The 15,447-nt window shown below is 44.4% G+C and overlaps 1 protein-coding gene across 2 annotated transcripts in view; it reads left to right on the forward strand.

The window, feature by feature from the left end:
- The window catches only part of CIMIP2C (ciliary microtubule inner protein 2C), a 337,228-nt gene that overhangs the window by 137,398 nt on the left and 184,383 nt on the right, over positions 1–15,447 (forward strand). The gene's annotated exons all lie outside the window — the stretch shown is intronic.

Here is a 15,447-nt window from a genome sequence, read left to right on the forward strand (position 1 = left end):
ACAACATAATACAACATAAGATGTAGTCCACCACACAGAGTAGGACTCTTCGAGTTTCTGACTGAATGGAATCTGATCTGGAAATGTTGGTCCTGCTGACTGGATTCAATGAATGGCTGGAGCTTCTCACTCACTGCTTTCCCAGGACTGTTGCAGATAAAGGCAGCTGAGGCAACCATCCATCCATAGATTCTAGGATCTTTTGCATCCAAACAAGACTTGTTCAGCAGGTGGTGTACCGCAGCTGTTTTGCAGGCATCAGGAACTGTAGTATAAATGTGGAAAACGTAATTCGCTGTAATACAGAGGGATTTACTATTGTGTGAAGGCACATTTTAGACATGCAGTCGGTTCATACCGGATTAGAAGTTAAATCCTGATTCAGTAACTTCTACTTAATGAATCAGGTCCTGGGCAAAAGATGTCTTCATTGAAACGCATGGTATCCGTATCTCATACATTTCAGAGATAAATTTAATGCCACCTGCGGTTAGCCTATCAGGTTAGTCAACACAAAATATCCCTGGTACCCCTGCGTGGTATCCCCTGCAACCAAGCCAGCACCCCCCCCCCGACATTGCATGGGGTCCCTGTAACTGTGAACAGCACCCCGACAAAATGCGTACCATTTCCTGTAGCTCAAGTAATTACCCGGTCAATCTGGGCGCGAACCACCGTAAAACGCGCCTGCACCCTGCTACTCTGCATACACGCACCCCTTCCTGCGATTGGCACCCCCAACAGTGTGCACGCACCCATAAATTCCTGATAGGACCTTACCTTTGCACTGTGATTCCTATATGAATCGGGCCTTATGCCTGCTTTCATGTGGCAGTGTGATCCGGGCTTTGCATGCAAATTCTCCTGACGTGATGTTCCGCGGTAAGTTCCATGAACATGCTTGGTTGTGCGCATTTGGGGACGGCGATCTCCTTGCACGTATCGTCACTAGACACGCCCACGTTTTCCCTTGTTCTTCCTCTTTCTACATATTCCGCCCCCTATTTAGGTCCCCAACCACTCGCAGAGACGTGACGAGCCTGCGGGAACTCCCCGCAAGTCCTAAAAATGTCCTGCCAAGACGATTCCATGAATCGACGAACAGGTTTATACGCGCAAAATGGCCTCCAAAGTCCCGATTTTCCCTGCAAAAAAATCCACAAATCAGGCCCTTGATCTATTTACCGTACTATGCTGCTTGCCAAAGTTTGATCCACACTTTATAGATGCCACTTACAAAAGCAAATAACATTTAAATAGAGTGTCCTGTACTGTACCCTAGATGAACAGTGGTTCAGGGGACATCAGACAACAGCCGAACTGTACATTCTGCCGTATACTAGGCACCCTTATGAATAGTGGCAAATGTCCGCGAACCAGATTTGCCATGCGCCCAAGATCTGTAGCAAGGTAAAAATCTGACTTCACATCAAAAGGATTTTCCCAGTACATAGAACAGTCCAGATGGGGATCTGTTGGAATACTTGGCAAGATTTCTATTGGGCCCTCAAAGGAAAACTGTTACATTTCCTCTTTATGAAGGAGTTTCACCTAAGAAGGTTTTGCTGATTTGAAGATTGGGTACCTGCACCCACTATGTAATGCAGTGGGAAGCACCTCACAGTTCATTTTGGAGCTCCCCCCCCCCAACCAACTTAAGTTTAAAGTTACAGACTGTGACCCACTCCCTTCTCCACCTTGGGGGAGGGGCAGTGGGCTCCTTCCAAATCTAAAGCCTGCATGAGTCACCCATGCACTCAGTATTTGATGGGTGAGTGTGTGGTGGCCCACTCACTCCTCCAAGGGGGTGAAAAATCAGAAACTCCACCCACCCTCTATCTGTCATTGCACAGTGGTACTTTGCAGCAGGTGTAGCAAAACCCGAAAGTGGGGGGGTTGGGGAGGCTTTGTGGCCTGGGCCAAGTACCAGGTCCCAGCGCCTTTTCCAAGTGATAAAGCACCCCAACAAGGGTTGTTATTATTAGCCCAGCATGATGTTTGGTGTGCCAATAGCTTTTTATAAGTTGTGAAGTGATACAGAGCCATTTCACAAGTAAATAAAAAATACAACAGAAAATGGCCGCCATGGAAAAAGGGGAAGAGAACTACTCCATTTCCCTTCTCCATTTCCATGATGATTATCAGAGGTAGGAATGACTGTAAGGGAGTAAAGGCGGCAGCGTGAGCACAGTAAGTAAGTGTGTGGTAGAGTTGTGGGAAAGGGCAGATGGGGGCAATGGGGGTCGGGCGATGTGCCGCCGGGGATGTTTAGGGTAGAGTTGATAAGGAGCAGAGTTTAGAAAATGGCAGCATCCAGTAGACCTGGGGGCTGGAAATGCAGACTCCTGCTCAGTATTACAAGCTTCCTGATTGGCTGTGATGCCGACTGGAGCTAAGCTGTAATATGGTAGCAGTAGCCTCTACTGTGCAGTTGGACAATTATACTGGAAAATGATCTTTACGCCAGTGCAGATATTAATCCTTTCTACCAGCCCCATGCCAAAAAGGGAACCCTTTAGAGGGACAGAATGGGGGACTTAATACATAATTAAAAGGCTGGTTGACACAGCACGAAGAGCATTCTGACCTTTCCAGAGCTGTACAAATTCTGTCTCTAGCTGATTATGTTCCCCCCTGCTCCCACGGCCCCCACCAATGTGTCACAGGAGGCACAATCAATACCACCTCAGGTTTGGAACGAATTAAACACATTCACCAAGAAGCACGCTGTCTGAAACGCGCCAGAAGGGACCTCCTGTCTCGCAGGGAGACACATGTCAAGACTGCAAGGTCCCCTTCACCCACTGGGTGTTTGTTTCCCCGCAACTGACAGTCCTTTTATCAGGTCCCCAGCCGCCGGGTTTAATGATGTAGTTATTTACACCAGTTATTCCATCATACAGGTGTTTCAATATGCAGGGCTTAGTGGAAGCTTTATTGCAAATTGGACCATCTGACCTTTCGCTCTCAAAGTGAAAAAACTAGAGAGCGAACTTAATCAGGTGTTTGATTACATCCTAGCCGTGTTTCTTCGTGCCAGTTTGACACATCAATGCCTTGCTTGATCTGTGTGCCCTGTATCCTCATTGTGTTTCTTTCTAAAGTTGAGTCCATTATGAATAGACCCTTAGCGACTCATACCTCTGTATCTCTCATTCTCCACTTCTTTCTTTTAATGTTTTTTATCTTAATTTCATTGGGGTTGTGATGCGTGCTTTGCGAGTAAGCGGCTTCACGCCTTTTCCTGATTCCTCCATCCCTGACACAATAATTTGGGAATGCATGCCTCGTGGCAAGGTGTCAAGTACGAGAAGTGCTACGAAGCAAAGCTGCATGGTTCTGAAAATAATTGACTCCTTATTTTTAATCAATGTCTTTACACAATGTGTTAAATTTTCTTTCGGTTGGTCTCTTACGATCTACAGCTCCACTCACACTAAATATGATTATGGCTATCATGTCCCGGCAAGGGGGCGGACATCGGCGGTAACTGCCCTCCAGCCCGAGCCATGGTGGGCCCGGCGTTCGCCCGGTAAAGGTGAAAATGCCTTTTTTTTTCCTCCGGTTGCCATAAGCAGCACCAATCTCTGAAAGAAAACAAAAGAAACCAAGATGGCCGCCGCCATAGGGACTAGGTCCCTTTTCCATTTCAATGGCGGGCCGGAGTGGGTGGAGTGCCATTACAGAGCATGAAACTCTGGTCCTGCAGTTAAGTGGGCAGGGGTGGGCACATGGGCGGCACTAGCCTAGGGATTGGGAGGGCTAAAGCCCTCCCACTTAGAGGCAGCAGGCATCACTCTGCTGACACCCAGCCCGAGCTCAGACGGCAAGAAGCTGTCACAATTGTGACCTCAGAAAGTGGTGTATTTACTTACTTTAAAACTTTAAAAGTAAGCAAATACACTGCTCTCCGAGGTGAGAGGTAAGTCATTAACGTGACTGCTGGCAGCAGCGAACGTAGAGGCAGTGGACAAAAGCCTGCACAGGGGATACCAGTAGACCTATGTTGAAGCTAAAGGCTTAACTGCTAGCCTCATCTTTTACATGGCCCATGGCTCCAATAATTAGCATTAACTAAAAACGTTGTGCTTTGTGTGTATGCAAGGATTGTATGCAGGCATATATGTGAAGGAATGCGTAAGTGGGTGAATGTATGCAGGGGTGTCTAGATGCATTCATATGAATGAATGCAGTGAGAATGGTGTACATGGGTGCGACTGTGCCTGTGTGTCTTTGCCTGCGCTGTGGGGCTGGAGTCCAGGGGGGGTATTGGAGCATGAGCTTTTATGACAGAAGCATGGCATGTTTTATTTGCGATTTGGCCAAATCAAAGGAAACTTAAGTGTTAATATGTGAAGGTGGAGTGGGGGGAGGGTATGACAGTTTGGCTGGCTGGGTCCTACTGTAGGATGGAATGTTGTACTTGCATTAATGGCAAAGACAACATGATGAGTATTCTTACGTGGGAGAAGGCATGTTTTCTTACTCTGGCGCGGCCTTTACTGGTGTTAAGGTCAAAGGCAACATAAGTGTTTTTACATGGAGAGTTGGGGGGCATTTGTGAAGCCGGCAAGGCAATATTTTGTTACTGCGGCATGGCATTATTTCCTGGTATTACCCGGTAAATACAACATGATGTGTACAACATGAGTGTTCTTGGGGGCGATTTGTGTAATGATATGTTGTTTATATGGCTCTTTCACGAAAACACTGTACAGAGAACATATTTACATACAATTATCACCCAACCGAAGTTGGCACTCATTTATCCACTTTGGAAGGATGAAAGGCTGAGTTGGCCTTGCTGGGATTCGATCCTGTAAATCACACTCAGATAGCACCAGTGAGTGCTCAACCCGCTGAACTATCTTTCTGGCTAACCAGCAAGGACCTTTCTTCTTACTGTGGCATTTCATTTTATTACTGGTGTTAAGGGGGGCATTTGTACAGCCTGCAAGGCAATGTTTTTTTTACTGTGGCATAACCTTTTTGTACAGCCGTTAGGAGCAAATACAACATGATGAGAGTTCTTACATGGGGTGGGGAGGGGGGGATTTGTGTAATCAGCAAGGATATATTTTCTTCTGTGGAACAGATTTTCTTAATGACATTAAGGCAAAGCCAACGGGAGTATGCTCTTACATGGGGATGTAGACATATACAGACATATATTGGCAGAGCCAGCATACACATGTTTTGGTATAGTATCATTACTAGAATCATGGACGAAGCAAACAAGAATATTTTCTTATCTGGGAATATTGGCATATATAGTTGCACCAGATTGAAAGTCGCTCCTTTCTGGAAGATTCTGGTTTTCTTGAATCTTTCCAGTCCGGTTTTCGGCCTAGTACAGAATCGGTCCTGGTGTCTGCGGTTGATGATTTGGCCAGATTGTGGATCAGGGTGGTATTGGAACCCTGAACCTGCTGGACCTCTCCGCCGCAATTGACACTGTGGACGATGGCATGCTCATGGAAAGGTGTCTCTGGCCCGGTCCTGAATTGGTTTGGGTCATTTCTTTCTGACCGCTCTCAGTCTCCTTCTCTCCTTCTCTCCTTTTATCTCATCTCCTAGGACCCTTACCTGTGGTGTTCCCCAAGGTTCTGCCCTTTACCTCTTCACTTAAATTTCTATGTTCAGCCTCTTGTTAAACTGATTGTCTCCTTTGGGTTTTGGTGTTTCTCCTATGTGGATGACACTCAGATCTTGGTGTGGCTCGACCTTTCTCTTCTTGCCTCTACCGAACGCTGTCATACCTGTTTGTCTGCTGTCCATCTCTGGATGGGCAAAAATTGGCTTTGCCTTAATGGCGAGAAAACTGAGGTTCTTATCGTTGGCTCTGCCACTGAGTCCTCAGGGTGGTCCTCAGCCTTCTGGCCTGCCAAACTCGGCCCGCTGTCTCCCCCCTCTCTAGTGGATAAAAACCTTTGCGTAAAGCTTTCTGCCTCATTGTCCCTGCAGGCCCGTGTTAGAGCAGGATACAAATCTGTTTACTACAAACTACTCATTCTCCGCAAGGTTCTAACTTATCTCCCCCCTCCACTTCACCCTCTGGTTGTATCTTCTTTAACATATGGATCTCTGGACTTTTGCAATTAGCTTTTTCTTGCCCAACCAGCTTTTCTTCTTCAGCGATTGCAAACTCTACATATTTCTGCAGCCATGCTGGACACTGGTGCTGCTTGTTACTCTTCTGCATCCCCCATTCTGAATTCCCTGCACTGGTTGCCTGTGGCTAAACGGATAAAGTGTAAGGCCCTCTGCATCGTCCATAAGGCCTTCTACAAAGTGGGGCCGGCTTATTTGCAAGTTAGGTTTTGTCAGTACGTTCCCCCTGTGAAGGCATCATGAAGCAAGACACAGACAACAGACTTAAAGTTCAAAATAAAATACTTTCTCAAATCAAATGTCAGGATGGTAGAAGGCCAAGCTTGCCCTATGCTAAGGTGGGATTTCCCTACCTGAATGAAACTAAGGAAAGTCTGAGTCAAAGAGTTCAACTTAAAAATCCGTCTGTGTCCAAAACTTATCTTTGCCCTCGCAATTAAAACTAACCAAAGTGTTGGGATGTCAAAATCAAAACAAATAGTGTTCAACTCAATGTTCTGAGCTTCCTCTCAGCTCCTCTTCCCCAAGTGTAAGAAAGTTCCATGAAACAGTCTCAAGATTACCTTTCTCCAGTTCACAGGAATACAGTTCAATATAGTTCACAATCATTCCCCTGCGTTCCCTTCTCCAACTTCCAAGCAACACAGTTCACAGAAAACAAGCGGTCTGAGGCTTCATTCTCAAGACCACACCATGTAGCTCCTCCAGCCCCAGGGTTCTCTTGCCCAAGATTTTATCTTCAATAGCAAAATCACTGAGTTTTCAACATGTAGGGCTCACTGGTACAGGTGCCGTTGTCAGACCAAATGGTCCACCCATTACAGGGCGTGCAATCAGGATCTTTTGGGCCTCTTGACTTTGATGTGTAGATGTACAATCCTCTGGCTTTTCCATATCAGCCTCTTATCTCTGCCAGCACTTGTCACACATCGATCTGGTTGATCGCAAGGTACTGTGCAGACACTTTTCCTCTGCAGCCCACTTCTCAACAGAAGCAACAGCATGGATTCAATCCTTCCTAAACAATAGATCCATGAGAGTGTTCTCAGCTTCGGCAGCGGCTGACCCCATCCCTATCTCCTATGGTGTCCCACAAGGTTCCTGCCTATCATCGACCATGTACAATGTATTCACCAAACCACTGTTTGATGATCTAGACCGTCTGGGTGTCACCTACACTAACTATGCAGATGACACCCAGATCCTCCTTCCCTGGACTGGTAACTACGATAATGAACTTGCTCTTATTAATACAATCTACCTCATCATTCAGGCCTGCATGGCCTACACGGACTGTGCCTGAATGATGAGAAAACTGAGTTACTCCTATTAGCTTCTCCTGCTAACATGAAGAAACTGAGTAACCAATACTTATTCTTTAACATTGATGGTAATGACATAAAAGTGCCCAACAAAGTTAAAACCCTGGGTTTTTACCTTGATGCCTCCTTGATTTTATGCAAACAGGTCAGTGCAACAGCCTCGACGACAGCCTACACTTGCAAGCTTATCTACTCTTACAAACCCTATCTCTCGGCTTATAGCTGTATCACCTTAGCTTGTGCGCTTGTTTTTATCAAAAATCAACTATTGCAATGCACTATACTTAGGTGCCAATAAATATATCACCAATAAACTACAAATCCTGCAGAATAATGCCCTTAGAACTGCCCTGGGCATCCCCAGACGGCAACATATCTCCATGACTAGGAGTAATAACAACAGTATTTCTATCCTAGAAACAATTCAGCTCAAAGCAGCCTCCCTTACACATAAATGCCTCAACAACACTGCCCCTCTATACCTAGCAGACAAATTCCTCAAAAGCAACTCTGCTAGACCTACGAGGACATCTAATACAGGCTGCCTTAGGGTGACAAAGTACAAACTAAAAAGAGCAGGGGGTAGCAGCTTCCCAGTTATGGCTGCCAAACTATGGAACTCCCTCCTCTCCTCCCTACAAACAGACCAATCCTTCCACAAATTCACAAAAGATACCAAACAATGGCTAATCTCCAAAGACACACCACTGCAGACCCCTAACCCCATGTACGCATAGAGACATTTTTTCCGATTACCCTATAAGTGCATATCTCTCACCAGTAATGTTGCATTTCCTATGTACCAGAAATGCTGTCTTATCTTTTGCTGGATCTTTGATGAGTGTCTACCGGTATATGTATATATCCCCCTTCCATTTTGGTGAATTTGGTGCATTTCTTATGTACATACCCTGCCTAAGCGTTAGTTGTGTACCATTATGTCTGTAACATCCTTGTTGTGCAAATATTGTGTGCACTGCTCTCTCTGTAACCATGAATATGAATATTCTTGTAATGCGCCAAGATACCTCCGGGTGAGGCGCGCACTATAAATAACAAACAAACAAACATCCTCTCCATTTTTTGGCCTTTTCACTCTACAATCATAAAAGTTTAGTTGAGGGTGTTCTACTCACACCCATCTTCTTATGACACTGGTGCCCTTATTCTCCCCTGCGGCATTCAGGATATTCACTTTAGTTGCTTGGGTTGCTTAATTTCAGGGATTCATTCAATAGGGATAGTTCCATTCAATACGGTATTCAAGATTCATTGGTTTTGTTGCATTTCACATTCCATTAAATTTGGTATTCAACAAACATTAGTTTCGCTTGATTTTGAAGTTCCATTTAGTTCGGTATTCAAGAAGCACTGCTATGCTTGATTTTAAAGTTACAGGTAATTCAGTGTTTAGTAAGCATTATTTTTCGCTAAATTGTAAGGTTCCATTAATTCGGTATTCAATATAATTTTGTAGGAGCACCCCAGTATGCATGCGTCCTCTCTGACACTCACCGGCTTGTGGCGTCTCCGTTCGGCGGATCCATGTGCTTCTCCTCTCCAGAGGAGGTTGTGCACCCCATGGGTCTGCCGTGTGTCTTCCTTCACACGCTGGTCTCTGGAATGCAGTTCTGTGGATGCGGATGGCGTCCTCTCCTCTGGTTGCTCTTTCGCAGCTCCGACTGCAGAGCACAGTTCACCGAAGCGCCCAAACTGACACAACTTACATGGCCCATCGGCTACGGGCTGTGTAAGTCTTCTGGATAGTTTGCCGGCATCCTGGCTCCTCATCCGGTCCCACCACAGCTGCCTCCCCTGAAGCCTGGTACCCTGCTGGTTTCCGCCATGCAGGTCTCCTTCTTGCTCTCCCCTCTGTTTCACCAGTCCCTCTTTATACACCCTCAGCCTCTTGACAGCTGCAGGTGTGTATCTCCAATGAGAGTTCTGTGACCATAATTAAAGGGACATGCCTGACCCTTACAGCTCCCTTCAGGCATTTTCCTCATCCCAATACCAAAGTGGTGAAATTGTGTAGTCTTCATTAGCCTTAGTTGCTTCTTCTTCGTCTCCGTACCAAAGGGTTGAAGAGATGTAGTCTTCATTACTCTCAGTTGTTTCTTGTTTGTGCCAGTACTGTCAGATGCCATACAGGGGAAATAAGAGGAACAGCCTTACAATAACCTACAAAAGTCGGCAGAGGGTTTGGTTGAACAGGATAAGGGTGATACCATGCCTCTCCTGGGGGCCCCTTACTCTTTCTCATCCTTCTTCTGTGGGATATCATTCTTCCTAACGTTACTCTGATGTTACTCTGACCAACGAGGATGGGGCAGCAATATCCCACAAAGGCTTCTGGGTGTATGGGGTCATAATTAAATGGGATGGGGACATACTGTGTCTCAGCCCAGGACATCTTATTCCCATTCCTCAAGGACCCTCCACGCAGGTGATCCTCCCTGGCTTCTCCTCCCCCAGGGTCAGGATCCAAGAGCAATGGTCTCTCCCAGGCCACCTGAGTCAGGACCCAAGGGGAATACATGTCAGGAGGCCCTCAGGTCTCTCACAATACCTTCCCCTATAAGAACAGCTTCCCACCCAAGGGACTGATGTTGTTGGACTCTGAGGGGTTGTTCATTCTTTAATCCTTTCTGGATCCCAGTCCAGTCCCACACAGCAGTATTGGTTTGACATGGTTTTCTTGCCAATTATTACCTGGAGAAAAGGATGTCTGGGAGTGGCTGACTTCTTGTAATGAAGATGGAAAATTAGAGAAGTTGAAGACGGAGGTCCAAGTGTGCCCCTCACGACCCCCACGTGCCTCGCAGCCAGAAGACAGAGAAATGATAGATGCACATCACTCCTAGGCCCTTCATCACCATCGACGATGTATCACAGATGTGAGAAACGTTACTCAGACCGCCATTCAAACCATACCCGACTGACGATATGGAGGAGAAAGAGTTGTCATCAATCGAACAAGTTGAGTGACTATAAACTTGAGAAGCTAATGACATCATCACTGATATCATGATATATGTGCACGTAGACATGAAGTTTATATAGGCATCCATGCATGAAGCTACAAGAACATGCATTAGCTACTTGCAGATAGACATGAAACAAATGCTTATGACAGATATATATATCCTTTGCCAAAGCAGAAACAGCAAACAGCAAACTGCCAAGAATACTGAACTAAATGAGGAATAGGACACAGACTTTTAATACATGGAAAGGCTGACAACCTGATTCGGTTAAAGACAGGCGGGCCAGGCTTCCAGCACAGAGACAGTGCGCATCTTAGCCAAGGACGAGCAGAGATTAAAGGTTTCCAGTTTACCAAGACGATAAGGCACCTGCAAGGAATTTAGTTGAAAATCCTCATAATTACAAGTAAGTGAGCTCCATTTCGTGGTCTCTACACATTTGACCTGGAAAAGCAGGACAATGCCTATTCACTCGAGCCAGATGGAGAGAAGCTGTTCCCATCGAATCAGGGGTGGAAAGATACAATTGCTACACAGGTTAATAACTGAATGTACTCTCTCAGGCTTAGGCGATCTGAGATGGCAACATGACGGAACACACAGCACCTTCGTGCTCGTTCCCATCCACTTGAAAAGCCCCACCCAGTCTGCTACCTGTGCAAGGTTCCAAGGCTGGGAAGACACGTTTTATCAATCCTTGTATCTTTTATTTGTTTGCACTTTATTTTCTGCAAAATGTTAAAATACATCTTTTTACTACATTCTTTTCATGTTATGTTGCAAACATAGTCACTAAAACAGTCTGCTTCATTTTTTACTTACCAAATTCTTTTTTAGATAATATGATTGGGGCTAAACTTGTTTGATTTATTTCAGATTATATAAGCAAAAAAGCGGGTGATAAACTCATGTTCTCATTTTATTTTTTTGCACAAGAGCTACATTTTGATAATCTGGACCCTGGGATGACACATAATGAGAAGTAATTTCTAGGAGATCAAATATGTCACAGACATGTCAATTTGTAAATGAATGTATGTGATAAATATGCTTACTACAGTTATATCATTATTATCAGGTGCAGTAGTTTACCTTTATTTAACGTAGCTGTGGCATACTTGATCACCTAGATATGGCTACACATTATGTGACACTCCATATGTTTTGGACTACAGTTCCCTTGATCTTTCGCCATGGACTATGCTGGCTAGGGCTGATGGGAATGGAAGTTGCAAATCTCTGGAAGGCCACATGATGCATATCCATGACCTAGTATCTGTTCAGAGTTAAGCTCCATTAATCAGCCCAGGGTATAACGCTTCAATTTGCCACAGGCTTTGCAAAGAGATCATAAAGGAAATAATGGGATAGTTAAACAGGAGGTGCAGCAGCGTTTCCTCCTTCTGAGTGGAGCAAAGACAATGGTGCAGTGACTTGGAGCCGACTTACTGTGCAGTGCACTTGGACTACATCTCCCAGCAGCCTTAGCATAGTCAATGGTGAGTGATCATTGGAGTTCTAGTAGAAATAATCTGGAGAGTTTCACGTTGCAAACCCTGCATAAAAGTAACAAGAGGGCATGATTCTGAATGTCGTGGACGATATCAAGGCACTGTTGCATTGCAGAGAATCCTGTTGATCTGCCTTTAGAAATAATCAGAAATGTTTCAATTTTTATCCATGATTTGGACTTTGTTTTTGCTTCTGTACCTATGAAACACTGAGTGCTATGTTTGATACTCTGTTTGAACTTTTGGTAATGTATATTTTGTTTATTGAAAATCTTGAAAATAAATAAATAAAAAATAAATACAAAATGAATAAATTAATGACAAAAGGATTTAAAGCCAGCTTTCAAGGTCTGTCAACCAACTGGATTGCTTAAAGACTTTCCTCCTGGCCTTGTCTTTGATTATTATTATGAAGCTTTGAGACAGACAATATTCACTTTGGCAAAGGCCACCGGAGTATAGCTAAATTGTTTTCTGCATGCAGGTCCTGCTTCTGTTCACGCCAATATTATCAATCGGCGTGTAAAGAAATCTCTCCAGGCTTAAATTGTTCTATTACACTGTGGTGTGTGCCCCAGTGAGACGTATCCTTGCAGCCACCGGGAGCCAGTGGAGAGTTCACTGCCTCCTCTGGATATAATATCATGGCCCTCTTACGGCCCCTCATATACAGTTTCCCTACATCTACAGTATATCTCCTACAAGAGCCCATGTTGTCCTTAATGGTTCTGGAGGAGCAGGGGGAAACCTGTTTGGAGGAGACCTTTGTGGAGCGGACAGCTCTGATGACCTCATCAGGTGTGATAGGAGAGAAGGAGGAGAGCAAGGCAGGGGAGGATTGGAGGCCATAGGAGGCAGGGGGTGGTGGAGGTAGATTTATGAAGTGCATCTGTGAATCACAGTCACTTCTAGGTGCTAGGATAACCTCTGAACATACATACAACGACAGCATGCTACACCTGTACAATCAACTTACATTTCACAGTCCTGGCCAATGCATCCTAGCCCACAGACACACAACTCCCTTCTGGGCACAAACACCTCTGTGGTCTCATCACATGACACTTAGAAGCAGACCTGCACGCAGAGCTTTGGATACTTGCGTTCTGCATGCATCAACACAACAACAATGCAGCCTTGTGTATTTCCCTCGCCCTCTACCAAACTAACCCACTCATTTCTCTTTCAGATTCTCCAAAGGGCCTTGACACAGCTCAGATGCGCTCAGAGCGCTTTATAAATCTCAGTAACTTTTTCAAGTTTGGAGTTATCTTTTCTTGCCCCCGCACGTGTGCACTGTACAATGCTTTTGATGACTTGCCCACATTGTAGATTGTTTCATTGGAAGCTAACGACGGTCCATGGAAGTGGCCAACCTTAGAATGTACATGAAGGAGGCATATAAGTTACTTACTCTGTTTCAATGCGAGTATCTCCAGCCTTATTGGCTGTGCAGTTCAAATCTAGCAAGGTTAACACAGGTGTGCTCTTATTCACAAGCCCATTTCACTGGTGCTTTATCCAAAGACCATTGCTTTTTGTTTTTTTGAGGATTGGTTTTCAGTCTGTGAACTGTGAAGCAATTATGGAGCACGTGGATATCTTTGTGAAGCCCTTAATGGGATGTGGCGTGTGTCCCAAAAGACCAGCATGTTTGGCATACAAGAACGAGGAATGGAGTATACTGTTAATACGAAGAGAAGCAATCTTTACTTGAATCCAATACTGTGTAGTGGCGTGTCCAGACTCGTTTGACATATGCAGGGGCGGCATGAGGGACGATCACACCACACCCATAGTGATCATAGTTTAGGATAATGGGGTGGCACCTGGGGTGGCCAATCAGATTCCAGGATTCCAGGGGTAGCACGTACCAACCCAGGCCGCTCCCTGGACACGCCTCTGATGCTGTGGCATGTTAACCACGATCGATAAGAGGTGTGATGGCTCTGTTGCAATCCAATCCAGGTGAATAGCCCATGAGTTAAGCGCTGGCGGCAGGCATAGGGTCAGCCTCCCATTCGCAGGATCAAATCATGGGGCAGGAAGATACATTTCATAAAAGAACAAGATAGTCCTGGTTGCTATAAGGGCCAGCAGTTTCACGAAAGGCATTACCATACAAAAACCTTTTAAAAACGTGTAATTCAATTTTCATAATCTTATTTATTTACCTATTTTTTTAAAGCACAAAAAACAGTTTCCAGTTATACTGAATGTTCTAACTAACCACTAACTTGTCCTCACCTCAAACACAAATATACAGCTACACACATACATACATAGCATACACAAATAATATACAAAGCACTGATTACATTCAACAAACGAAAACCTAAGGCGTGCTCATTAAAACTGTAAATTCTTCTGAATAAGCCTGTTTTGCCCTTCCTGTCAGGCTGACTGATGCCCCAACATTTTTCGGTTCCCAGTGGTCTGAACCTTCGTCAGGGGGATACAGTAAATACTGGACAAGACAAGGTGGCCTATTATGACAAGCACACAGCATTCCTCAATCATTTCAGTGCAAGTCTCATCCCTTAAAACCTAGCCAGTTGTCTGTAGTTTATAAAGGATACCTGTAATTACAGTCATTGTCGGGAACTGTGGCTAATTAAGAGTTCCTATATGCCACAGTCTAAGGCTACTGGCAAAAGCAAACAGATATATCTTACTAACTTGCACACTTTGCGGCAAGAAAAAGGAGGAGCGGAGAAAGAGGCGGTTTCACCATGCAGTCCACCCAGCCACACCTGCCTTTCAACTGTACGAGGAGAAAATGCAACACAGGAAATAAGAAAAGACATCAAATAGGAATATCATAATTGAACCATTTTATTTCAAATTTTGTGTTTTTTGGTACACGAACCTCCATCCTTTCCGAGGTTGGTGAATTGAGCGCCATTAAATTAGGTAGCTCTTGCTATTAGAGGGCTTAGATGTGGGAAGAACAGATGCAATTCTATTCAGGAACACACATTATTATTTGCATTACTATTCAGGAACACACATTATTATTTGCATTACTATTCAGGAACTCAAATTATTATTTGCATTACTATTCAGGAACTCAAATTATTATTTGCATTACTATACAGGAACACACATTATTATTTGCATTGCTATTCAGGAACTCAAATTATTATTTGCATTACTATTCAGGAACACACATTATTATTTGCATTACTATACAGGAACACACATTATTATTTGCATTGCTATTCAGGAACTCAAATTAGTATTTGCATTACTATTCAGGAACACACATTATTATTTGCATTACTATTCAGGAACTCAAATTATTATTTGTATTACTATTCAGGAACTCAAATTATTATTTGCATTACTATTCAGGAACACACATTATTATTTGCATTACTGAAACGAGCTAAATTTGAAGGCGGTAAGACGTGAACGCACTTCAAGCATTGTGGGCAAGAACTGGACGAATGCAACATAGAGATTCAAGAGTGTGTCATGAGCAAGGGAGACTCAGGGCAGCTAGCCTCACATATG

This window comes from Ambystoma mexicanum, chromosome 4p (assembly GCF_040938575.1).
Source record: "Ambystoma mexicanum isolate Mex_15411 chromosome 4p, UKY_AmexF1_1, whole genome shotgun sequence".
NCBI lineage: Eukaryota > Metazoa > Chordata > Amphibia > Caudata > Ambystomatidae > Ambystoma > Ambystoma mexicanum.